We start from the raw sequence: 25,314 nt of genomic DNA, 5'->3' as shown, positions 1-25,314 counted from the left end.
TATCACACCCAAAACTGAATGTGATATTTTAGCACATGCTGAGAGTTGGATCAAGGAAGGGGAGCTCTAGAGAGATATTCAAGTGCTGTTCCCCTCAGGTAGTTTTCATGATTGATGTAACTATTTCTTCAGAGAATAGAGAGTGAATTTCTTTGAAAGATTATACCTGAGGTTTACAACCTTTTAGTTCCTTCTGGGCAGCTTCTTTCACCATAGTCCAGTTAATCGTTTAAAATACAAAAATGACCTTTCTGGTGTGAGATCTTGTGGTCAGAATGCTATGTTAGTCTTTAATGTTAAGTATCGCTTGCCTTCCTTGTTAATCAACCTAGATTCCTCCTCTCATACTAGAGGTAAATCTTTCAGTTCTTAATATATTGAAGAAGGAATCAAGCTCTTTATCTGCTGGGAAATAGGACTAATCCTTGGTTCTAAGTAAAAACTGTTCTTTTCACAATCATCTGAAACCTGACTTGGTAACGTCTCAGGATTCTATCTCAGTTACAGCAATCTTATGCACTTGTCTTTCTTTCCTGGCACACATCCCCAGACAGTTGTCCAAGACAGGCTTTTCTCTCTCTTGCTCAGTGTCTTCTTGTCTTCAAATTCCTCTTGTTTTCTGAATTCCCCTAGTTTTTCAAAATAGCCTTCTTTTTGCTCTTCAAACATGCATTCCCCAAAGGATTAACAGAGCCTCATCTCTCTGCACACTGTACAGAAGCATACAGTGGTCATATTACATAGTATACACATTAGCATCTGAAAAACCCAATTCACTTTTTCCTTCCCAATTCACTTTCATAGCCTAGGTTCCAAATCTAGCTACACGGAAGATTTTCAAAGGTGTTTTTGTGGCAGGGCTTGGGGTAATTGATGGTTGTGTTTAAACCACATATAGCTCTCATACATTGGTCTGAGGAGGAAAATAATTAGAATTCTAAGGTTTTCAAGTCCATAAAGATAATATGTAGGATGTCTTACCAAATAAATGGGGGTCAACAAGAATTGTATGCTTTCAAAATACATGAAATTAAGCTTTCTGCACCTTCTTGTTCGGCTAACCTGCTGCCATGAAGTTGACAGAACTGATTTTTTCAAAAACTCCTCCACAGAACAGGAGGGAAGGGCAAGCAGCTAATTTGTTAATAGCAGAGGCCTAGCCAAAAATGGAAAATAATATAAGAATATTTGGTTTGCCTAAATTGAAACAAACTAGTTTGTTTATGGATTCTATATCAACTTTGAGCCACTTAATTAGCAGCTAGAGACATAAATCCAAAGATTTCTTTTGTATCTTGAGATTCCAGATCTAGAAGTTCTGAGTTGCTGCTATTTTATTCTTATTCTTTTTGTGGGCTTTCAGTGAGGGCTGACCATCCACCATCAGCTTCTTTGCCTTTCCCTGTGTTTATAAACTTGTTCATTACTTGTTTATCAATTTGTTCTTCTGTGGATGATTATTTTTTAGAATCCTGTATAAGCATTTATTAAATACATAAATGCCCCTTTATGTATATTGAATAGCCTGTGCATATGGATGACCACTTTTACATCTCACTGACAATGTACCAATTTCCTATTGTTAGTTTTGCTATCAAGAACTAGTGTTAGCCTGGTTGGTGTGGCCCAGTGGTTGAGCATCAACCCAGGAACCAAGAGGTTGCCAGTTTGATTCCCAGTCAAGGCACATGTCTGGGTTGTGGGCTCGATCCCCAGTGGGGGCCATGCAGGAGGCAGCCAATCGATGACTTCCTCTCTCATCAATGTGTCTATCTCTCTATCCCTCTCCCTTTCTCTCTAAAAATCAATTAAAAATTTTTTTTTAAAAAAAGAACTAATTTTAAAGTGATATGATTCAGTGGATAGAGTGTCAGCCTGCGGACTGAAGGGTCCCAGGTTCGATTCCGGCCAAGGGCACATACCTGGGTTGTGGGCTCATTCCCCAGTAGGGGGTGTGCAGGAGGCAGCCAATCAATGGTTCTCTCTCATCATTGATGTTTCTATCTCTCTCTCCTTCTCCCTTCCTCTCTGAAATCAATAAAGAAATATATTTTTAAAAAAATTTTTTTAAAAAAAAAGAACTAATTTTAAAGTGATATGATTCCATCATTTTGGTTCTAAACCAATCATTTACTAGTAAGTGCTATTTATAGATGCAAATACTTTAGACTAGTGACTCTCAAACTTAAATATCTATCAGAATCCCCTGAGGGCTTGTTAGAAGCACATTTCTAGGCCCTATCCCCAGATTTTCTGATATAGTAGATACAAAGGTGGAGCCTAAGAATTTGCATTTGTGACATATTTCCAGGTGATGCTGCTGGTGATCTGAAGAATCTGAAGAATCCCACAATTGAGAATCACTGCTTAGGGATTTTTCTCCTATTCTAGAAATATGCCCTTGAAGGACAGATGGTTATATCAGAAAAAGAGAAGGGGAGAGAAAAGAAACTTCAAGGAGATGACAGGGTTTGGTGGAGATATATATATATTCAAGTTATCTCTGTGTGAGGGTGTGAATTTGCTATTACAAATAATGTAGCTTTTGTAGAGGACCCGATACTATCATAAGTGAACATTCAAAGAATTAAAAGTAGAACCTCTGAATCCGCAAAATATTTATATATTAAATCATTATGTTGTATATCTTAAACAAATACAAATATGTCAATTATACCTCAATAAAATGGGGCAGGGAAACCCTCTAAACCTTCTCTCTGTTAACTATAATTAAAAACTTAGAAGAGGAGGGGTAGGTATAGTGGAAGAGTGTGAATGTTGTTGTCTAAGAGACTTGAGTTAAAATTCTTGCTCTGTCACATTTAATGAATAATTTTGGAGTGTGTAACTACACTGAGGTTTTTTTTTTGTATTAATAAGGTAACAAATGTTAAATGCTCTGATTATGGTAACTGTCCATCTGTTATTTTCATAAAAGCTGACCTCCTCAGTTGCTTTTGTACACTCAGGAATCTTTTCAGACTCAACAGGTGATAAGTTTTACCCAGAGTCATTACTCAAAAATTAATTGGATCTTATCATTTGCAGCCCTGCTCTCCATGTACATAAAATCTGATTAGGGAGTTAGAAGTCTTTCCATTGAAAGTACCAAAATACCATATTAGAAGTAGGGTGAACTAAAAAAGGGGGGGGGGGAATGTCATCTTTTCTGTGACATTACTAACATAAGAAGCCCAGAAGAAAGGCAGTACCTCAATGGTTCTGGATTCTTTCATCTTTTCTGCATTATCATCCTTAGCATGTTACCTTGTGTCCTTGGGCCTCTCCTTTCAAGGTTCCAAATGGCTGTCACAGCTGTAGACAGCATATCTTTGCACCACTGCATCCAAAGGTAGAGAAAGAGCAGTTTTTCTCAATTCTCCTTTATCAAATGGAAAATATTTCCCACTAGCCCCTGGCATACTTGCCCTCTAGTTTTGTTGACCAGGATTAGGATATATAACTGCATTGGCCTTCATGGAAGCTGAAAAGACAGGTATATGACATTTTCAGCTTCATTGGTAGAACTGGTAGGTGAGAGAGGTGAGAAATTACTGTTGGTAAACAACAGAGAGAATCTACTACAGGGAGATAGACTATAATCTATACAAAGATTAGAGATAGTGCTAAGCAATTTATCATTAGGCTGTATACACTATCTAGGCCAGGGATCAGCAAACTTTTTCTGTTAAAGCCTGACAGTAAATATTTTAGGCTTTGAGGCCACAAATGGGCTCTGTTGCATATTCTTTGTCTTTTTTTCTTCTTCTTCTTCTAACAACCCTTGAAAAAAATGTGAAAACCGCCCTGGCCAGTGTGGACATTGTCCCATGCACTGAGAGGTCGCAGGTTAATTCCCGTTCAGGACACATGCCTGGGTTGCGGGCTCAATCCCTGGTAGGGGGAGTGCAGAAAGGACCCAGTTGATGTTTCTTTCTCTCATCTATGTTTCTCTCTCCCTTCCTCTCTCTCTAAAATCAATAAAAACATTTTTTAAAAGTGAAAACAATTCCTAGCTTACTAGCCATATAAAAACAGGCTGCCATTTGCCAACCCCTGCCCTGAAGGTTCAGAGGAGAGGGAAATCAGTGAGACTGAAGTCATTGTTTTGAAGCTTCCTGAAATTCTGGGATTTGATTGGTGCTTTCTTTTTTTTTTTTAAATATATTTTTTATTGATTTTTTACAGAGAGGAAGGGAGAGAGATAGAGAGTTAGAAACATTGATGAGAGAGAAACATCGATCAGCTGCCTACTGCACATCTCCTACTAGGGATGTGCCCGCAACCCAGGTACATGCCCTTGACCGGAATCGAACCTGGGACCTTTCAGTCCGCAGGCCGACGCTCTATCCACTGAGCCAAACCGGTTTTGGCTGATGGGTGCTTTCAAGGATGGATAAGATTTATATTGAGAAGGACACTTAGGTTATTTCCATATCTTGGCTATTGTGAATAATGCTGTAGTGAACATAGGGATATATATATATATATCCCTATTTTATATATATATATAATTTTTTTTTCAAATTTTAGGGATGGATACCCAGAAGAAGAATTACTGGGTTATATGTTAGCTCTACTCTTAATTTTGGGGGGAATTACTGTAATGTTTTCCATAGAGGCTGCACCAACTTATATTTCCACCAGCAGTGTACAAGGGTTTTCTTTTCTCCACACCCTATCCAACACTTGTTATTTTTTGTCTTATTGATAGTAGCCATTTGGTACTCAGCCATAAAAAATGATGAAATATTGCCATTTGTGACAACATGGATGGATATTGAGAATATCACGCTAAGTGAAATAAGTCAGATGGAAAAGGACAAGAATCATATTATTTCACTTGTATGTGAAATATAAAACAGAAAGCAACAAATGAACAAACAAACTCATAGACACAGAGAACAGTATGGTGGTTACCAGAGGGGAAAGAAGGGGGGGAGAGGGGAGGACGAAGGGGGTCAAATATATGGTATTGGAAGAAGACTAAATTTTGTGAGCACATAATGTAATATACAGATGATGTATTATGGAATTGTATACCTGAAACTTATATAATGTTATTAACCAATGTAAACCCAATCAATTTAATTTTTAAAAATGATTTAGATTGAGAGATTATGTTCTTTCTGAAGGGAGTAATGAGTAAAGAAACAAACCTGTGATACCATAAAAACAGCTGTGTGTTACATGCAAAGAGTAGAGAGCAGCAATACTTTTGCAGATGAAATGGGATAATTGCACATCAGAGTGAAGGAGTACTGTAGCATGAATACCTACACTGCCTCAGCCACTGACAAGCCGACTTGCTAAGTAGATCTAAGAAATAAAGATGCCCTTTTGGCATATAGCCTCCACTTTGACTGGGGCCCAAGGAAGGCAGTGTCTCATGTAACAAACTGGCTCTTCAGGAGCTGTTGCTACTATGACTAATTAAAGGAAAAACATCATGTGTTTAGGATAATGAAGATTGTTGGTCTCTTAACCATACCTATACACAAAGATAATAACTTACCTTCAATATGCGTTATTGTTATTGGCAACAAGGAAGAATTGAAACAACTAATGCTAAGTCACTTACTTATTGAACATTTGTTGGATGCGTTCTGTGTGCCAGGCCCTAGAGATACAGTTGAAAAGCTCACAGTATAGAGGGAGAGAAACACTATATATAGACATAATTACAACAAAGTGAGATAAGGGTTAGAAAATATGTGCAAGGAGCTGTGGATGCCTAGAAGAAGGAACCACCAATTCGTTTTGCTTTAAATTTTGAAGTTGACTCAGTCTAATTATTGCTGTCCTTCTGTGCCATAGATTATATTCTTAATACTAGCCAATGATCTTATATATCTGTGCCATTAATTACAAAGAGGCCTGCAGGAAATACTGTAGTTGGGTCCAATCTAATTTATCAGTCTCTCCAGAAAAAGCAATTTCAAACATTCTGCTGCTACTACTAAGTTTTTAGGAACCTCTTTATGTGCAAGTACATAGCTATAGTATTGCTTTTAGTACTAATGTTGAGCTTCCTAGTTGGCTGGTGTGAATATTGGGTTCTAAAAAACAATCGTTTTCCTAAGTAAAAGTTGCAGAAAAGGAGATTCTGTGGTAGGCAGAATGATGGTCCCCCAAAAGAGACCTTATCTTAGTCCCCTACGAACCTGTGAATATATTGTTACATTATGTAAGGGAGAGGGGAGATTATAGTTGCAGATGGAATTAAGGTAGCTAATCAGATGACTTTAAAAATAGGAAGATTATCCTGTATTATCCCAGTAGGGGCAGAGTAATCACAAGTTCCTTTAAAAGTGGGAGAGGGAGACAGAGAGAAGGTTGGATTGATATGATATGAGAAAGACAACCCATTTTTGCTGACTTTAAAGATGGAGGAAGGGAGGCAAGGAAATTATTCTCTCTGTATTAGTTTGTTAGGGTTGCCATAACAAGTGCCATAGATGGGGGCTTAAACTACAGAAATTTATTTTCTTATATTCTGGAGGCTAGAAGTCAGAGGACAAGGTGTTTGCAGGGTTGATTTTTTTCTCAGGCCTTTCTCCTTGACTTGTAGATGTCTGTCTTCTCCCTCGGTCTTTACATTGTCTTTCCTCTGCATGTATGTGTCCTGATCTCTTCCTCTTATAAGGGCACCAGTCATATTGGATTAGGGCCCACCCTAATAACCTCATTTTAACTTAACGACCTCTTTAAAGACCATATCTCCAGATACAGCCACATTATGTAGTACTAGGAATTAGAACTTCAGCATAAAATTTTGGCTGGAGGGACATATTTTAGCCCATAATACTCCCTGAAGCTTCCAGAAGAAGCATGGGTCTGCCACCACTTTGATATCAGGACTCTTGACTTCAGAACTATAATTTGTGTTGTGTAAGCCATCAAGTTTGTGGGAATTAGTTATACAGCAAATTATAAAACAAATACAATTACAATTAACTTAATGACTGATTGACTGAATTGTGGACCATCTATAAAACAGAATATTATGCAGTAATCAAAAATAGTGAAATAAATGTCCATTGACAGGTAAATGAATGAACAAAATATAATATATACATACAATGCAATACTATTCAATCTTAAAAGGGAAAGAAATTTTGACACATACTACAACCGGGATGAACCTTGAGGACATGCAAAGTGGAAAAAGCCAGTCACAAAAATACAAATACTATGTGATTCCATTTATGAGGTTCCTAGAGTAATCAAACTCATAGAAACATAAAGTAGAATAATGATTGCCCAGGACTGTGGGAGAGGGAAACAAGGAGGGTTTTTTTTAACGGGTTTTATATTTCTAGTTTTGCAAAATGAAAAAAGTTCTGGAGATTGGTTGAACAACAATGTGAATATAACACTAATAAACACTACACTTGAAAATTATTAAGATGGTACATTTATGTTATGTTATTTTATCACAGTTTAAAAATTTTTAAATAGTGAAACAAAGATATTGTAAAAGGCAATGATAGAAAAATAGGTATAATGTGAAGTGCTTCCATTATATATTTTAGAGAAAGGATATATACATATGCAGTGCTTTATGTACACAGAATATCTCTGAAAAGATATTCAAGAAACTGGCATAGTGATTACTTCTGGGAATGGGGTTGTAGAGAACTAGGAAGTAGGGGACAGGGATGAGAAGAAAAATTAAATACTTTTTGACACCTTCTGAATCTTATTTACCATGTGCATATATTACATATTGAAATAATGTTTCTTACCAAGCTCATAGACACAGAGACAGATTAATGGTTGTCAGGGTTCAGGGATGGGCAAAATGGGTGAAAGGAATCAAAAGGTACAAATTTGAGTTATAAAAAATGTAAGTTATGGGGATGTAATAATTTTAAAAAGAAATGATTTTTTTAAATGTGTCATTTGGAGTTAGGGACTGCAGAGAGAGTTTTCTCAGGTGGGTCATCCTTAGGCTATGAAATTGCTTTGTCAATCCAGTTACACTTAAGTGTCAGAATAAATAAGACCTACTTCTTGTCTTTGCCTTTAAAAGGTTAAAAGATCTTGGTCCCAAAGTGGTGTTCAGGCTTTAGGGTACACATGCATTTATTGTTTGAGGTCTGTCAGTACATTTTCAAAATCTCTTGTTTCCTTCAGAACAACTACAATGTTCTCACTTGATTAGAACTTCCCCAAAAAGGTTGTAGACAGAAAATATGGAGGAAAAAGGAAAGACAAAAGAAATGCTACACTCAGTGTTTTCTGTTTCTTAAAGGCACATAACCTCAAACAATATAATAAAAGAGACTTAACAGTAACAACAGGTTTTGACTCTTGTGGGATTATTTCTTAAGACTTCCGCTTGCAAGTTGTTAGGTAACTGCACAAGTTAGATTTTAACACTTTTCAAAACATCCTTCTTAGTACATGAGTCCTTGCACCATATATCCCCATATAAAGATTGCAATGTTTTATTACTGTAATTCTTGTTTAGAAGCTATTCTTGGAACTTCTTGTTATACATGGATGTGTTTTCCTTACCAACAACCTTAGCCTATATTTTTCTCCAAACAATACTTGGCCAAAGGGGTATACTTTGGCCACAGAGCCATATCCTTATATTTGTGGGTTTTGGATATCCATAAAAAGCAAAAACAAAACACTATTTTTGGAATCTGTTTAGTTATCTTTTCCTTTGGTTTGGTGTTTTACTGTAACTAATTCAGCACCCAGAAAAGTGCTTAGTACATAGTGGGGGTACAATAAATGCTAATGAATGAGTCCCTGTGAGCTCAATACTCCAGGGTTATAATAGGGAATACAAATTTGTCTTTATTTGAAAGTGAAAAACTTATAATTTTATAGAAGCAAAATTTTCCTAGATGGCAAACGTTTCTTTGAATTTAATCCAAGTGTGTAATTCTTTTACATGTAGGAAGGAGATTATTATTACTATAATAATATTTATTATTGTTGTTAGAAACAACAGTAGTAGTAGCAACATCATGCTAAGTGCTTTACTTTTTTTTTTATTAGCAGCTACAAAAAGTCATGGGAACTAAGGGCTTTTCTTACATTATCATTCATACAGTCTTCCCAACGACTCTATTGGATAGATGTTATTGTTGTGCCCATTTTCATAGATGAGGAAATTGAGCTCAGAGAGATTAGGTAATAGGTTCAAAACCACATGGCTAGTAAGTGGCAGGGCCAGAAAATGAACTCAATTTAGTTTAGTTAAGATTTGGACTTGGTACTTCCAATGCAAGAATATGAGTTTAACTTAATTCTCTTCAAAATTTCTACTGCAGTGGCTGAAGGGACATGATAAAATAGAGGGAGGGAGGGTAGGAAAGAAGGGAGAGAAAGAAAAGGAAATTGATATCTGTACTACAAACTGGGTATGATCACATCAGCATGCTAGAACAAACATTGGAGGAGTTTCCACAATATGAAATTCAGACAAGACCATGTTGAGGTAAGGGTCCACCAACCTGAGAAGTACTGTACATACTCTTCGCTTACTAAAAATGTTTGAAACCAAAAATGACTGTTAATTTTTATCTGTTGACCATAAGACAAGTCAAGTAGGTGCTCCTTCACCAAAAGGGATTTTTTCAGGGGTAAAAGAAAGGATTGCATTCCTGTAGATGCAGACATGGCAAGTCCTGTGCACACACTCCACAAGAAGTGGGGAAAAACCCTTTTCAAGGGGGAAAAGGAAGTTAAGGAGAGGGGCTGTTACAGCCATAGAGCTCTGTTGTAAACAGAGTTCTTTCTATAGGGTTTTCCTGAGGACATAGGGTTTGAGAGCTCCTCCCACAGGTCTTCCTGATTCTTGTCTAGGTAAAATCTTTGTCATAAATTTTGACATATCAAATACCTTTTCGCATCTATTTAGATAATCTTATCGTTTTTCTCAAGAATATGCTGACTTAATAATATGCTAAATTATATTAATATAATTCCTAAATATTAATTCTTGGAATAAGCCCTTTATAGTCATAAGCAAAACAGTTTATTCTGCAGAACCCAGGAACAATTCAGGAATTGGAATTACCCAGGACCTCAGAAGGCATAGGAAAGATCTTGAAATATCCTTTGTCTTCCATTGGGATGTTTAGAATTTAATTTAGAACAAAATATTAGTTGCACGTAAATACTTGTTCCCTGAAGCAATTATTTTAATCATTTTATTTTTATTTTTAAATTCTTAAAAATTTTCTAGAGTTCTCTGAACATTAACATCAAATGATCCAGTGAGATGAGACCAGCTGTAACTCTTAAACAGCGTGGATCAGAAAGAATACAGCTACTAGTGTAGGTAAAACCAACAAATGGCAGATGGTGGCCAGAGGAGCAATTATATTTAATGCAACCAGCACACTTACCTTGTATATTAATTAATTGAATTTCAATTAATAAGTATACAGTAAAGTCTTAAAATAACTGTAAAAATGCAAGTGTCATTACAGGACCTCTTTCTTGAAAGATCATTTTCAAAAAGCTAGTGTAAACATGAAATATTTATAAGAACGAAAACTTTAGAGCCTTAACTAGAGTAATTTGGATTAACTACCTTGTATTTTTCTCTCTTTTCAGTTTGTATATGCTATGGCAGTGACATTTCACTTTTGATCTGCTTAATATTATCTGTTATCATCTTTTGTAATATAAGAATTTGGGAGAATTGAAAGCAGCTTTGGTTTCTACCTTATAATTCCTTCGAATATTTTATTTGTTATGTATTGAGCTTTTAGCTTTTATAATGTAACTTTTAGAAGTCTTCAAGTATTTTTTAGACTGACTAAAAATAAAAAGACAAATGAGTGTAAATTTTTCCCCCTCCAAAGTGCAGAGGAGTAAGGAATAAAGAGACTATGCATTTACAGGATTTAGAAAGTGATTTTAAATGCTTGTTTTTTTTCTGAAAGAGGAAGAGGGGAGGGATAACGAAAGATGAGACGTGGTTGTAAGAAGAAAAAACAAAGGCAAAAGATCACAGTCGGAAAAAAAGTAAGAAGGAAATAAACCAATAGAAGGCAGTTCCCAGAAATAGTAATTCCGAGCTTTACTTTCTTTCATTTAAGTTTATTTGCACTCTCAAACTCTTAACATCTACAGGTGTTCTGCAGGTTGAAACAGCCCCAGCTTGGAAAAATCAAAGTAGGAGTCAACTAGCATAGCCATAGAGTAGTTATAGATGATTCAGTTTTAGCCACTGGTAGTGAGTTTTTGTTTAACAGCTTATTGAGATATAAATGATACACACAAAAACTGCACATGGTTAATGTATTTAATTTGATGAATTTGGACATATGCATACACCTGTGAAGCCATCACTATAATCGAGGTAACAACATATTTATCACCTCCAAAAGTTTCCTTGTGCCCTTTGGGGCTTTTTTGTTTGTTTGTGGTAAGAATATTTAACACGAGATCTATCTTCTTAACAAAAATTTTTCATGTACAATAGAGTATTGTTAACAGTAGGGACTAAGCTGTATAGCAGATCTTATTCATTTTGCATAACTGATACTTTATACCCATTAAACAACAACCCCCATTTCCTCCTCTCCCTCAACCCCTGCAACCACCATCTATTCTGCTACTATGAGTTTAATTATTTTGAATACCTTAAAGAATAGAATCATGCAGTATTTGTCCTGTGGCTGGCTTAATAATTTTACTTAGTATAATTTCCTCCAGGATCATCCATGTTCTCATATATGGCAGGATTTCCTTCTTTTTCTTTTTTCTTTTTTTTAAGGCTGAATAATATTTCATTGTATGCAGATACCACATTTTCTTTATTCATTTGTCTGTCAATAGGCATTTGGGTTGTTTCCATCTCTTGGCACTTGTGAAAAATGCTGCAATGAATATGGGAGGGCAGATATCTCTTTGAGATCCTGATTTCAATGCTTTTGGATTTATACCCAGAAGTGGGATTACTAGATCATGTGGTAGTGAGAAATTTTGATGACATCAGCATATACATCTCCATGTAGGGATAGCTGGGTTTCTAGCAGCTGTTTCCTAAACAACAAGCATTTGAATAGAACTTATTGGGTCACAGTTGGATATCTCTCTCTCTCTCTCTCTCTCTCTCTCTCTCTCTCTCTCTCTCTCTTTCTCTCTCTTTCTCTCTCCCTCTCTTGTGGTATTGTTAGTCATAATGGGAAAATACTCTTGTGTTACCAGCTAATTGTTTCACTCTATTGTCCTGTTTTCCTTATCACTCTTCCAGATAGATTTTGAAAAAGAGATTGGAGAGTGGAAGGAAGGTTTTAAATTGTGTTTTTGGAATCTGTCAGAGAGACTTGAATAGGGCATGTCTTTTGGCTTGTCTTATAAACACTTGCTAGCAGAGGGCTAATGAAACTAGTGGTTAGATCACCCCCCAATCATGTGGTATATTTTAAAGCCTGTGTCTAAACAGTCATATCAAATATGTACCTTTGAATATAAAGATAAATGAACACAATCCTACCCATTCTGAGAAGAGTCCAGAGTACATACTATGAAGACTTAGTAGCACTATTTTTATAGAAGAACATCCCATTGCCTATAAATTGGAAACCACAGAAATGCTTCAGCTAATCGAACATAATTAACTTTTCAATCACAATCACCTGTTGGCTTTTTCTTTCCAAAATTGTGATTGCTAATCAGAATTGCAGCTTCTCACCTATGAGCTAACACTGAATCAGTGATTTCTGCTGGCTTTTCCCATCATGCTTGTTGCCCCATTCGTCTGGATCTCTGAAACAATCTTATTTGTATTACAGAGCTCTCAGTTGGAAGACAGTGAATCAGCAGCATTACTTTGCTGTGAATGCGAAGAATCAGAAATCTTTAGTGATTCCAATGTACGTAGGTATATGATTTTATACAGTCTTTGGTGATTGAGTGAAAGCTTTTTGGCTTTTAAATGCAACTGGGATAGTGCCTATTATTTCATCTATTTGACCTCACTCAGCAAAATACCTGGGAAGGCAAATAAGTGACTTAGAATGAATGTATATACAATAGTATGGCATATTTATATGCATAATAAGCTCCCCTCAAAGCATATCTATAAAAAAATAGAAAAATTTTGTATCCTGGGAGCTTGAGTAAGCCTCCCTCAAAAGAGAATATGATTGTTTTTGGTGGGGGTGGGGGGGGGATTCTTTTCTTTTTCTGGCTTTTTCTGGCGAGTAGTATCCTTTTCCCTGTGACAACTGCTTAGCATTGGCGCTGCCACTGTACCTTTATTCCCCCATATACATAGACCTAATACGTCCTAGCTGTTGATAATCTTAAGCCAAATAGTATAATTACTTGGCTGGAGAATCAGCTAGATCATCTTAACTACATTTCATGAGATGTTATTAATTTTATTTATCTCATCTGACCCCCAGCAAAGTTGCTGAATTATTGCAACTTACCCATGGAATCAGGCTAAAGTTACAGAATGACTTAAATTTACTTTTTTAAATGTTAAATATATCTTCCATAAGAATAACTGCCTTTGCTAGCCATGGCTAACCTAGGTTCTACAAACCTCGATGAGAAATCTTGTTTCTGTCAACTTCAGGATGTTTACTGCATAATAGGCACTCTATAAATTTTGTTGACGTTTCACTAATGGAAGCTCTCTCTTCAAGTAAGCTGTGCCTCTCAATTATATATCACCACAGCTCCTAATCTGTCTTCTTTACTTTACCTTCATGGCACAATGAAGGTGATCACTATTAGAATCTCATTTGACTATTATATTGATTTACCTGATGGCACTTCATTCAGCATTGATGAGAAGTCTGGAATGGCATGAAGTCATTATTGTGACTCACTAATAGCTGAAGTGGTGCTCATTCTCTAGTTCTTGAAAACATTAACTGATGTATTCACATGAACACTCATTTATTGTCAACATTTGCAGATGACATACTTAGGGTAGAAAGGTTATATTCTTTGTCTAGTGTGTGATAAGCAGGGGCAGCACTGACATCATATCTCAGCTGACAATCATTAGTGAGCTCATTATCAGCAGGCAGCATCATCATTGACAGAATATGTACCAGCTCCTTGTATAGTATTCTACAAGATTTATTTTGTTCAGTCTGCACTGCAGTCCTCTGGACTTGGATGGACTTATTGTTTTGACTGATTTTGTCTTAGAGAGACCAGTGAGTGAAAATCCACATGAAGAATATCTTTATGAAGTTGAACACATGTAGTGAAATGTGATTCTAATTTTAATGGTTTCCTCCTTAGAAATAATTAGTTGGGTATATGTATTTGCAGATTACCTGGATTGCTTTTTATTGCCAGAGCTTTCATTCATTTAAGTCAGATTTGTTTTGCTTTTTCTCTTCAAGAGGCAAAAGTAGTTTTTTAAAGGTATTAGATCCTCCTCCCGTTTTGTTTCTTCAAGGAGTATTTCCCAGACTTTTTTCTCTTTTCTTGTCTCCCCATTCGCACCCTCACATCAAAGGAGATTGAAGAGCTCCTTTCCAATTTGAAGACTTAAACTTGAAAAAGAAATTATTTGTAGAGCAAACAAATTGAAATCCCCACTTTGAATTTTCTTCAAAGGAAGTGGTATGGCATCTGGACAACTATTTGAAATAGAAGTTAACCTGATGTAAAGGAGAGTAGAAGATAAAGTCAATCTCTGAAGAACTTTCTCTTTAATCTTGTGATAACAGAAATATGAAATTTGGTTAGCTATATTCACTCATTCATTTATGTATGCATTCACTCATTCACCAAGCATTGATTGACAGTCATGTACAAATCATCGGGCCTAGGACTATGGGGGTTAGGCATAAAATATGGATTCTACTCTAAGAACAAACTTTCAGCAATAAAAAAATAATGTCTGATGATCTATTGTAAAACATGGTGACTATAGTTGATAAACTATCCTATATAATAAGGAGGTAATTTGCAAATTGACCATCACGCCTTCGCACTAGATGGCCGCCCCCATGTGGTCACAAGATGGCTGCCCCCATGTGGTCAAAAGATGGCCGTCACAAGATGGCCAGCAGGGGAGGGCAGTTGTGGGCGATCAGGCCAGCAGGGGAGGGCAATTAGGGGTGACCAGGCCTGCAGGGGAGGGCAGTTGGGGGTGACCGGGCCTGCAGGGGAGGGAGGGCAGTTGGGGGGGACCAGGCCTGCAGGGGTGGGCATTTAGGGGTGACCAGGCCGGCAGGGGAGGGCAGTTGGGGACAATCGGGCCAGCAGAGGAGCAGTTAGGCATCAATCAGGCTGGCTGGGAGTGGTTAGGGGGTGATCAGGCTGGCAGGCAGAAGTAGTTAGGGGCAGGCAGGCAGGCAGGCAGGCGAGTGGTTAGGAGCCAGCGGTGCCAGATTGTGAGAGGGATGTCCCAGATTGGAGAGGGTGCAGGTTGGGCTGAGGACACCCTTCCCCCAGTGCATGAATTTCATGCACCGGACTTCTAGTCCTATATAATAAAAGCCTAATATGCTAAGTGTCCAGTCGTCCATTCAACCAATCAAAGCATAATATGCAAATGATATGCTAGGCTGCTCAACCACTCTCTATGACATGCACTGACCACCAGGGGGCAGACGCTCTGACCAGTAGGTTAGCTTGCTGCTGGGGTCCAGCCCATCAGGACTGAGCGAGCCCTCCCACGGTCCCTCCCCAGCCCCAATCGTGCACTGGTGGGGTGCCTCGGCCTGGCCTGCGCCCTCTAGCAATCTGGGACCCCCTCAGGGGATGTTGGAGAGCCAGTTTCGGCCTGACCTGGCCAGGCCAAGGGACCCCACTGGTGCACGAATTTGTGCACCAGGCCTCTAGTGTGTTGTAAAATTGTTAAAAGAGCGAATCTTAAATGTTGTCACCAGAAGAAAAAAAAGAGAATAAATATGTGAAGTGATGGATATGTTAATTAACCAGATGGGGAGAATCTTTTTACAATGTATATGTATATCACATCATCACAATGCTGCACTTTAAATATTTTACACTTTTGTCAATTATACGTCAGTAAAGCTGAAATTAAAAAAAAAAAAGAATCTACCCTAGGAGAATGTATAATCTATTTTTCAACAAATTAGTTTTATGGATATTCATGGAAATCATTCATATGTAGTACATGGGGAGAAGAGCAGAAATCTGTGAATGAGTGGAAGGAAGTTTGGCTGGAGGCAAAGGGATGGCTTTCTCTGGAAGAGGGTTGGCTGCTTTAGATCTTCTGGGGCTTTTCCAGAAGAGAGGAGGAGCCCTCGAGGTCTCTGTTCCTACTCAGCCTCTAGGGAACCATATAAAGGATAGAAGCAGCTACTTGTTCCTTCTGCTGTGCTCATGGTGGTTGGAGGCCCCAGAGCAAGATGACGGTGTGACTGGAAAAGATCATAGAGGAGGAAGATACTAGCCCTAGCTTCAGGAATTTCACTTTGGCTCTAGATAAGAAAGAATATAGGCAGTGACTAGGGCAAGTTGGAATACTAGTGGCTGTAGCAGCCACTGAGACTCCTGAGTGTCCTCTCCATCCCCCACCCCCATAACTACTGCTATCCTGCCTTAAAGGAGAAAAAAAGCTCTGCATGAGCTGAGATTCCAATTATTGTGCTTGTGGGGGTTCAGCTAGAAACAAATGAATTCATTACTATTGTAGCCTGGAGATCAGGAAAATGCTTGTTATATTAGTTTATTTTCTAAGAATACAACTAATTTTTTTGTCTCCTTTCCATGCTCTTCTGATCTCACTCTCACCCTCTACAGGAAGAGGGACGAATATAGGTGATTATGCATTTTTTATGGTCTAATCATTTCTTTGCTTGGATATTATATCCTTGTAGGGAATGCATTTTTCCTCTGTGCAATCAAACAGCTTTTATGTTTAAACTAGAGGCCCAGTGTATGAAATTCATGCACTCGGGGGGATCCCTCAGCCCGGCCTGTGCCCTCTTGCAGTCCAGGAGCCCTCGGGGGGTGTCCGACCAACAGCTTAGGCAGTCGGACATCCTTAGTGCTTCCGAGGAGGCGGGAGAGGCTCCTGCCACCACCGCTACATTCGCTCTGCGTTCACCAACCGTAGCCCAGCTTCTGGCTGAGCGGCACTCCCCCTGTGGGAGCACACGACCACCAGGGGGCAGCTCCTGCGTTGAGTGTCTGCCCCCTGGTGGTCAGTGCATGTCATAGCAACCGGTCGTTCTGCCGTTCAGTCAATTTGCATATTAGCCTTTTATTATATAGGATAGTGCAGTGAAAGGAAGAGGTATTAGCCTTTTGTTGTTAAAGAAAGAAAAAGCCACCTTCTAGAATCAAAGGTGGAGAGGTAGACAAAAAGAAAATAAAAAATGTAAAAATTACTTAGTTTAGAATACTTTTTGAAACTGTAGATTTGCATTCTCCTCTAGTGCAGGACAAATATCTCAGAATACAACAGTATCCTTCTAGATGGCATCTGCTATGGATGTTTTCATTTGTATCATTTTGTGGAGTGGGAGAATGGCTTTGGAGAGAGAGAATATTTAACCTAATACTAAATTCAAGATGAAGAATTTAAAAATTTTAAAAAGTTATAGCTTTGGAGTAACCTACCTATATGGATTGAAGATAAAGGGACTTGAATCTTCAGGATTCTTCTAAAGCATCCTGTTTTCTTGTATGTTTTAAGTTTTGGAATAAGTTGTATGGGATGATAAAAACAATGAATGATTTGTTAGCTCAGAAGTAAAACTACACTTAAGAGGGGGAAACTGGCCCTGGATGGTTTTGCTCAGTGGTTAGCGCATCAGCCTGAGGACTGAATGGTCTTGAGTTTGATTCAGGTCAAGGGCACATACCCAGCTTGCAGGCTCGACCTCCAGTAGGGGACGTGCAGAAGGCAACCGATCTCACGTTGATGTTTCTCTCCCTTCCTCTCTGAAATCAATAATTTTTTTTAAAAAAAAAAAGAGGGAGAAACTGCTATCATCATTAAATCTACTTTAGTAAGTCTCTCATGATTGTGAGCACAAACAAGGTGCTTGTGGATAAACCTGCAGATACAATGATAAGCCAGCTGGCTGGAAGATGGTGATGTAGGCCAACAGTATGTACATGTGGTCATTTTTGATGATTTATGTTTACCCTCTTCCTTTCAGCTCTCTGTACTGTGTGTATTTTTTATTTCTTTTTAGACTCCATTTGCAGAGACACCTTTGCAGTAACCAACACACAAATATAAAAAGAACAACAAAAAAAGAAAAATAATTACTAGGGAGATGTGGATTTTATTATGAGTTTCAAGTGGCCAGTTAGTCAACAGCAAACAGTTGTCCCCACCAGCGTTCTGGATTATTTGAATTGTTTTTGCTTTATCTCTGCTGCATAGTACTAGAGAGATTGCTGATAAGAGCACCTGTTCAGGAAAGGAGATAAAAGTGTTGCTGATGGCAAAAATATGTTTCACCATGAACAGTATTTCTAGTTTTTTTCCTTTGGGAGTGGGTCTGATCCAAATGATTACACTGGTAGAAATCTTCTGTGATGTTAAACTTATTTTTGTTGTTGTTCCAGAGTAAGATATAAGAAAGAATAGCTTGACTGTTTTGCCCTAGAAAAACAAATGAGAAATAATTTTCAAATTTTCTTTATTTAAAATCTTAATTTATTGGATGACATGAGAAATGAGACTTGTAGTAATCTTGAGTAAAGGGTATTTTAAAATTTTGCTTTGTCATTAACTATGTGGTTCTCATCATGGCTACACTTGGTAACCTTTTTAAAATAATTTAATAACAGAGTCTCACCCCAGTCCAGTTAAATCAGGATCTATGTGAGTGGGACCCAGGTATTGGTATTTTTAAAATGCTCCCAGTATTGTTCTAATGAGAACAAGGGTTAAGGACCATTGTTTTAACTCTAGCTGTGCTAATTTTTGCACCTCCATATCAGAGCTTCAATCTCTAATATTTATTTCCTTGAAGAGCTGATAAAATGTGATATTGACTAGAATCATAAAAGTTGGCGGAGGGTATGTATGCATTTGATAATTCAGGTACAATACAATTAACTTCTTTTTAGTGAAATTCCTTGGCTAGGCTTTTGATAAAAGAGGAGCAAGACCTTAGCCAGCTAGTTCAGGTTGTTAGAACATCATCCTGATACACCAAGGTTGCGGGTTTGATTCCCAGTCAAGGCACATACAAGAATCAACCAATGAATGCATAAATGAACAACAAATCAATCTCTCTCTCTCTCTCTCTCTCTCTCACTCCCTCCCCCACTCCCTTTCTCTCTCATTGATAAATTAAAAAAAATTTTTTTAAAGAGAGGATAAGATACTGAAATTAATTGATCCAAATCCTTAGTAATCCTGTGACAATGAAGGGTAAAGTTTTCCAAGAGTTTATTACTCTTCCGGTGTCAACACAAGAGGTTATTACTCTTCTGGTGTCAACACTACTAGACATAAAGATTAAGAATTAAAGAGCACTATTGTACTTCGTATATTATACTCTTATTGAAATAAAATATACATACACAAAAGTGTACATATTTTGCACTTTTATGTATATCTTGATGAGTTTTCACAAAAACACATCAAGAAACTGTGTAACCTTTACCTAGATCTCAAAATGGAGTATTATCATTCCCCATTCACCAATCTCCTCTTCTACCAGCTCCCCAACCCTTGCCCCCTTCCAGTCACTACTCACCCTCCCAGCCATCACCCCCCAGAAATAACCAGAATCCTGGATTTTGATGTGGGCATCAGGCTCTGCGCTTTAGAGGACCCTCTCTGACCTCCAGAATCAGGGCTTAGCATCATGTATGTAATAGTTAAAGAGCTCAGGTTCAAGGGTCAAAGTCCCACCACATGCAGGCTTTGTCACTCCACTTCTCTAAGCCTCACTTCCCCCTTTTGTAAAATGGAGATAATAGTACTTGTCCATAGAGTTGTTATAATAAAATGAGGTAATTTATGTAAAGTATTTAGAGGGCCTGGCACATTATCTGTGCTGAAAGCAGGGCAGATATAGGATCCCATGGTGTCACCATCTCTTCAACAAAGTCAGAACAATGCCACTGTTGTCTATGAGAATAATTAAGCTCATAGTCCAGATCTGGAGGGGAAGAGAAGGGAAAAGTGGGCATCCTAATCATCTTTCCTTTTTTTAACCATTCTTTTTTTAAAATTTATCTTTATTGTTAAAAGTATTATAGATGTCCTCCTCCTCCCCCATTGACCTCCTCCACCCTGCTCCTGCCCCCCCCCAGGCCTTCACCACACTATTGTCTGTGTCCTTGGGTTATACATATATGCATATAACTTCTTTGTTTAATCTCTCCCCGCCTCCCATTCTTGATTTAGCTTGTGTCATGTCTAAGTTGTGGCAACTTCTAAAATACATTTAAGTTCATAAAATGGCCATTGAAAGGCTAGAAACTTTCTCTTACACATCTTTCTATTTGCCACAGTGCCTAGCACAGTAATTTGCAAAGTGTACATAGTTAATGCCTTGGCTAAAGGAATCTAAATATGATACTCAGGCGTACAGTGCCTTCGTGTGCTAGATTTGTGCTGGTCTGACTTCTGATCCTCCTTTTGACCAGAGACATCTTTTTGAGATGTTATTAAGAGGATACAAAATATAGCAGTGAAATAATTACAGGCAGAAACCAGGAGCTTGACCTGATTTTTAAAAATCAACCAAATAAAAGCTCCAACTAGCCGAGTTAGCTTTCTTCTATAATCTGAGGCGAGTCTGTTCTGGTGTACTTACCCCTTATATTAGTTTAGGAGAGTGGTGAAAACAGGAAATGGCAGGGCTTTAGGTTTTTTTTATTAATAAAATTGTATAGACTTCTTTTTTTAGATTATAGTTTGGAAATAACTTACCGTTTGGTAGGTAAGCAAGACAATTTATTGAGCACTTACTATTTTCTAGACATGCTAAATGATTTTCATGCAATTTAGTGTTGAATCCAAGTTTTCCAGGTTAAGTACTTTTAGTATCTCTTGTTTAAAGCTGAAGAAACAGAGGCTTGCGCTTGCCTAAAGTATGTGGCAATGCTGATAACGACAGCCAAGCCTGCTTGACACTTCCTGCTTGAGCTCTCAACCCGATTGCCTTTGCCTTTGAATGGAATATTGTTATTCTGGTGCTAAGAGGTAAGGGGCGAATGGAATAGTGGTTCTCAACTCTGCTTGCACCAAAATAATCTGTGGACACTTTTAAAAACAGATACTCAAGTCTCACTTTTGGAAGTTGCTCATTCAGTGGGTCTTGGATGAGACTCAACGTTGTTATCATCCATAGGTGTTTCTTCATGCAGTCAGAGTTCAGAATTGTGGGCCTTAGAAATTCCTTAGAGTGGAATTATAAGATTACAGATTTGGGGGCATCTGAAGACCAAATTTGGAATATTGTAAAGACACATTGTTATTAGAAGTGTAGGGAAGGAGGAGGTCGCTGAAAAACAACCAGGTTTCATGTTTCAGGTGGTGATTAAGATAGTATTTATCAATGGAAATTGGTTATATCACTGGGGTATTTTATAGCCAGATTAATTCTCCATTCTTTCTATGAATTTCTCAAGTGCTGCCACTATAATACTCAAGCTATCTTTCTCAGGTCTAGTTTGCTCTCCCAGATATCTGGGTTCTCAGTGCTTGGGATGGAGTCCTGATTAAGACAGACATCACAGGAGAGTTGTAAATTTAACAAATTCTTAATATCAATGGAAACTTACCTTCTGAGTTCCTCCTAATGCCTTTTGTTTATTATTATTAGTAGTAGTAGCAGTAGTAGTAGTAGCAGTAATAATCTCACAGTGTGCTTTGGCAGTAGGGAAGAGGTAGTAATTCTTTTCACTTTACAATTAGGAAAGTTGAATTACAAAGGCCATGACTTGCTGAGAACTATAATTTAAATAATGGCTAACATTTGTTGACCACTAAACCATGTGACTGACACTATACTAAATGTTTTTTACATGTATTATCCCATATTATATCTCTGAGTAGTGTTGTTATCCCTGTTTTTGAAGAAAACTGAGCTTATTTAGTCTACAATTATTTGTGTGAGTATCCATTGGTGAACAAATCAAACTCTGCCCTAAGGGATTTACAGTCCATTGGGGAAGATACATAATAAAAAAACAAGTAAGCATTCAATTATAAAATGTGATAGTGCTATGAAAAATACAAATGGGGAAATAACAATAAAGAATAACAAGGCAGAATGGCCATTGAGATAAAGAATTGTCAAAAAGGGCCTCTCTAACGTGGTGATATTTTAGTCCAAAATAGTTAAGGGATTTGCTTAGTGTCACATATCCAGTGAATGGTGAAGTTCAAGCCTGATTCCCAAGATTATGCTCCATGCTTTACTGCCTTTCGGAGATGTGCTTGGAATAGACTCCAGGCTTGTGACTTTCCTCTCTGGTGTGACCAATGTTCATACCATGACACTGTACCAAATTTCCAGAAGGGGCATTATAAAATTTATAAATTATAATCTACACTAATAAAAGAGAAAGATGCAAATTGACTGTACCTTTGTGATGCCCACCAGCCAATCAGGGGTAAGTATGCAAATTAACCCAACAAAGATGGGTTGATTTGCATATGCAGGCGCCGAGCGGCCGGGGCGGGACGCTTACATCATCACCATGATGACGATGCAAGCGTTCCGCACCACCCCAGCCGCTCTGGGCCTCTGGGCAGCGTGGTAAGGCGGAAAGGCGGCTCTGGGCCAGAGCGAAGGCAGTGCCAGCAGCCAGGGGAAGGAAGGCCTATTCTTGCATGAATCTTTGTGCATTGGGCCTCTAGTCTATAATATAAAAGGCTAAGTGTCCGTCCGACCATCCAACTGGTAGCTATGACACTCACTGACCATCAGGGGGCAGACGCTCAATGCAGGAGCTGCCATGATGTGCTCAGGCCATTAAAATAAATGGCACCATGGACCTGGCGCCGACAAACCAACACTAGGCTTCCCCCAAGTGGGACACAGGCCCCGCCACCACCCCGGAGCGACACTCTACCAAATCGCAGCCAATGCTGCCAAAACCCCATGGTGCAAAATGTGGCCCACAGCCCAGACCAGCCCAGAAACGGTTGCTGTGGGCGCTGAGTAATGACGTCATGTAGCAATGCCCGGCTTCCTTTCCCTAGTGACTAGCCTCTTTGGAGTTTCTTCAGCCCAGGAACCTGACTTGCTTTATAGCCAGGTGCAAACATTTTACACTTTAACCAAATGTCTGTGAAGCGTTTTCACATGCCTCATCTCATTTGATCCTCACAGAAGTCCTGGAATAGGTAGATAGGAGACTCGGTAAAATTCTATTTTCTTTTCATTAGCCGGGAAACAGAGATTTAGAAAGTTTAGAAACTTGACCCGACTGAAAAAAAGTAGAAATGGTGGAACTTGAAATGACTTCAGATTTTCTCACTGTGCAGAATATAGTTAAACACTGCTATAGTTAAATATTTTACCCTTTTTTCTCCCTGCTTGATCTACAATAATAATCTGCTTTGTGTTGATATTTACTACTGTGTTGCTGACAATTACCTCAAAGACAAATTAGGGTACACCCCTGGGCTGGAAAACGTTTAGCTAAATCAGAAAGCAGGTCTAATTAAGCAAGTTTATTCTATATAAAACGCTAAGTTGACTCATACATGTGCAATACATATGAAGCTCTTGCTGGCGCCAATTGCACGTGTGTGTTTCGATCTGTCATTGTCGATCATGAATTTGGTCGACATTTCTATTATAGAGAAAGGGCGAATCGCAATATTAAAATATTTCTTCTAATTAATTTTCTTTCAATGTGCACGAAATCCGTGCACCAGGACACTAGAAGTAAGATAATTCTTTCAAAAGAAATCTGCCTCCTAAAATACTTCATGAAAGAGATCCACAGGAGGTAGTAAGAAGATGGGGGAGCAAAAGAATTGCACGTAGTATATGATTCAGCAAATGATAGAGAGACACAGCTCCAAAGATGCAGAAAGTCTCTGCTATATCCACATTAGGCTGCGGATAGATGTTTAGTGTTTCACTCTGGATCAACATCTTAACTTGACTTAAAGAACTTGAAGGATCTGATCCAGCAGCCAAGTGGACGACTGCTCGTGGAAGAAACTGAAAAAGAGTGAAAAAGAGTTATTAGATGGTAGCTAGATCTTCAAGGTACTTGGGAAGAAGGGAAACTCTGATATTGGGAAGGGAAAGGAGAGAGGTGAACAATGAAATACAGCCTTGAATTTAAATGCTGCAGTGTTCTTTTGATTCTACTGCAATGCTTGATTTGCTAAGTTACTTTTTTAGGATTTTCCAACAGAAAATTGCCCTTTGCTCCAGAAGAATTTGTCCACTTACTCTTTTTCCTCCCAGGAAATAAGAGCAACTCTTAGGGTGATCAGATTCCATTTCAGTGTGATGTAAGTTTTTTGTCTCTGGATTACGAGCCAACTGTTTATATTTGAATAGTGTCTAGTGTAAATATCTTTTTGGAAAATATTTGTGCATATTCATATGTACATGTTACTTGATGATTGTATTGGTGAAGATTATAAATTGGTTAGATCATCCAATTTATCATAACAATCTGACAATTTAGTCAAAAGTTATAATAATATTCAAACTCTTTGACACAGAAATATGATTCTTGAAAATTTCCTCTAAAGAAATTATTTAAAAAGAAAAAGATATATAAGTAAAATTTTAATGAATATGTTTAGTAATAGGAGACAAGTAACAGTTAAGTAATCTATGGTAATGTTAATTCAATGAAACCATTAAAATGAAAACTATAGTTCTATGAGAAATTGTTTATGAAATGTGAAGTGAAAAAGTAAATAAATGGAAAAATAAAGTTTACATTTAATTCTCAGATGGATCAGAGAATAAAATGTGAAAATGTTGACATTTAAGGAAGAGCATATAAGAGAAACTTTTTTATAATCTTGGAGTAGGGAAGACTTTTAAACTATGTGACACAGCTCTGGCCAGTGTGCACTCAGTGGTTAGAGGATTGGCCTGCACACCAACACGTTGCAGGTTTGATTCTCACTCAAGGGCATGTGCCTGAGTTGCAGGTTAGTTCCCCCACCATAGTCAGGGCATATGTGAAAGTCAACCAATCTCTCGTGTCTCTCTCACATCAATGTTTCTCTCTCTCTCTCTTTTCCCCTGCCTACCTCCCTCCCACTCTATCTCAAAATCAATGAAAAAAAATATCCTCATCCTCAAGTGAGGATTAACAACAAAAACACAAACATATAACACAAAACCCAGGAACCATAAAAGAAAATATGGATAAATTCAAATACATAAAGCCAAAAATTTATTTTAAAAGATCCTATAAACA

At 37.9% G+C, this 25,314-nt stretch overlaps 1 protein-coding gene across 15 annotated transcripts in view; it reads left to right on the top strand.

Moving 5' to 3' along the window:
* The window catches only part of SSH2 (slingshot protein phosphatase 2), a 215,751-nt gene that overhangs the window by 45,120 nt on the left and 145,317 nt on the right, over nt 1–25,314 (top strand). For 5 of the 15 annotated variants that reach the window (XM_023759538.1, XM_014461613.2, XM_023759528.1 and 2 more), the window contains one exon: nt 12,774–12,854. The exons of 7 other annotated variants lie outside the window; for them this stretch is intronic. The gene's annotated coding sequence lies outside the window, so the exon portion shown is untranslated. Of the gene's footprint in view, nt 1–12,773; nt 12,855–16,725; nt 16,744–17,921; nt 18,041–25,314 lie in introns of those variants that run through there. 3 more of the 15 variants (XM_023759529.1, XM_023759531.1, XM_023759535.1) reach the window with 2 other exon arrangements.

Source organism: Myotis lucifugus, unplaced genomic scaffold (assembly GCF_000147115.1).
Source record: "Myotis lucifugus unplaced genomic scaffold, Myoluc2.0 scaffold_157, whole genome shotgun sequence".
NCBI classification, from domain to species: domain Eukaryota; kingdom Metazoa; phylum Chordata; class Mammalia; order Chiroptera; family Vespertilionidae; genus Myotis; species Myotis lucifugus.
Note: the sequence above shows the minus strand (reverse complement) of the source record. Positions and strands in the feature narration are given on the sequence as shown.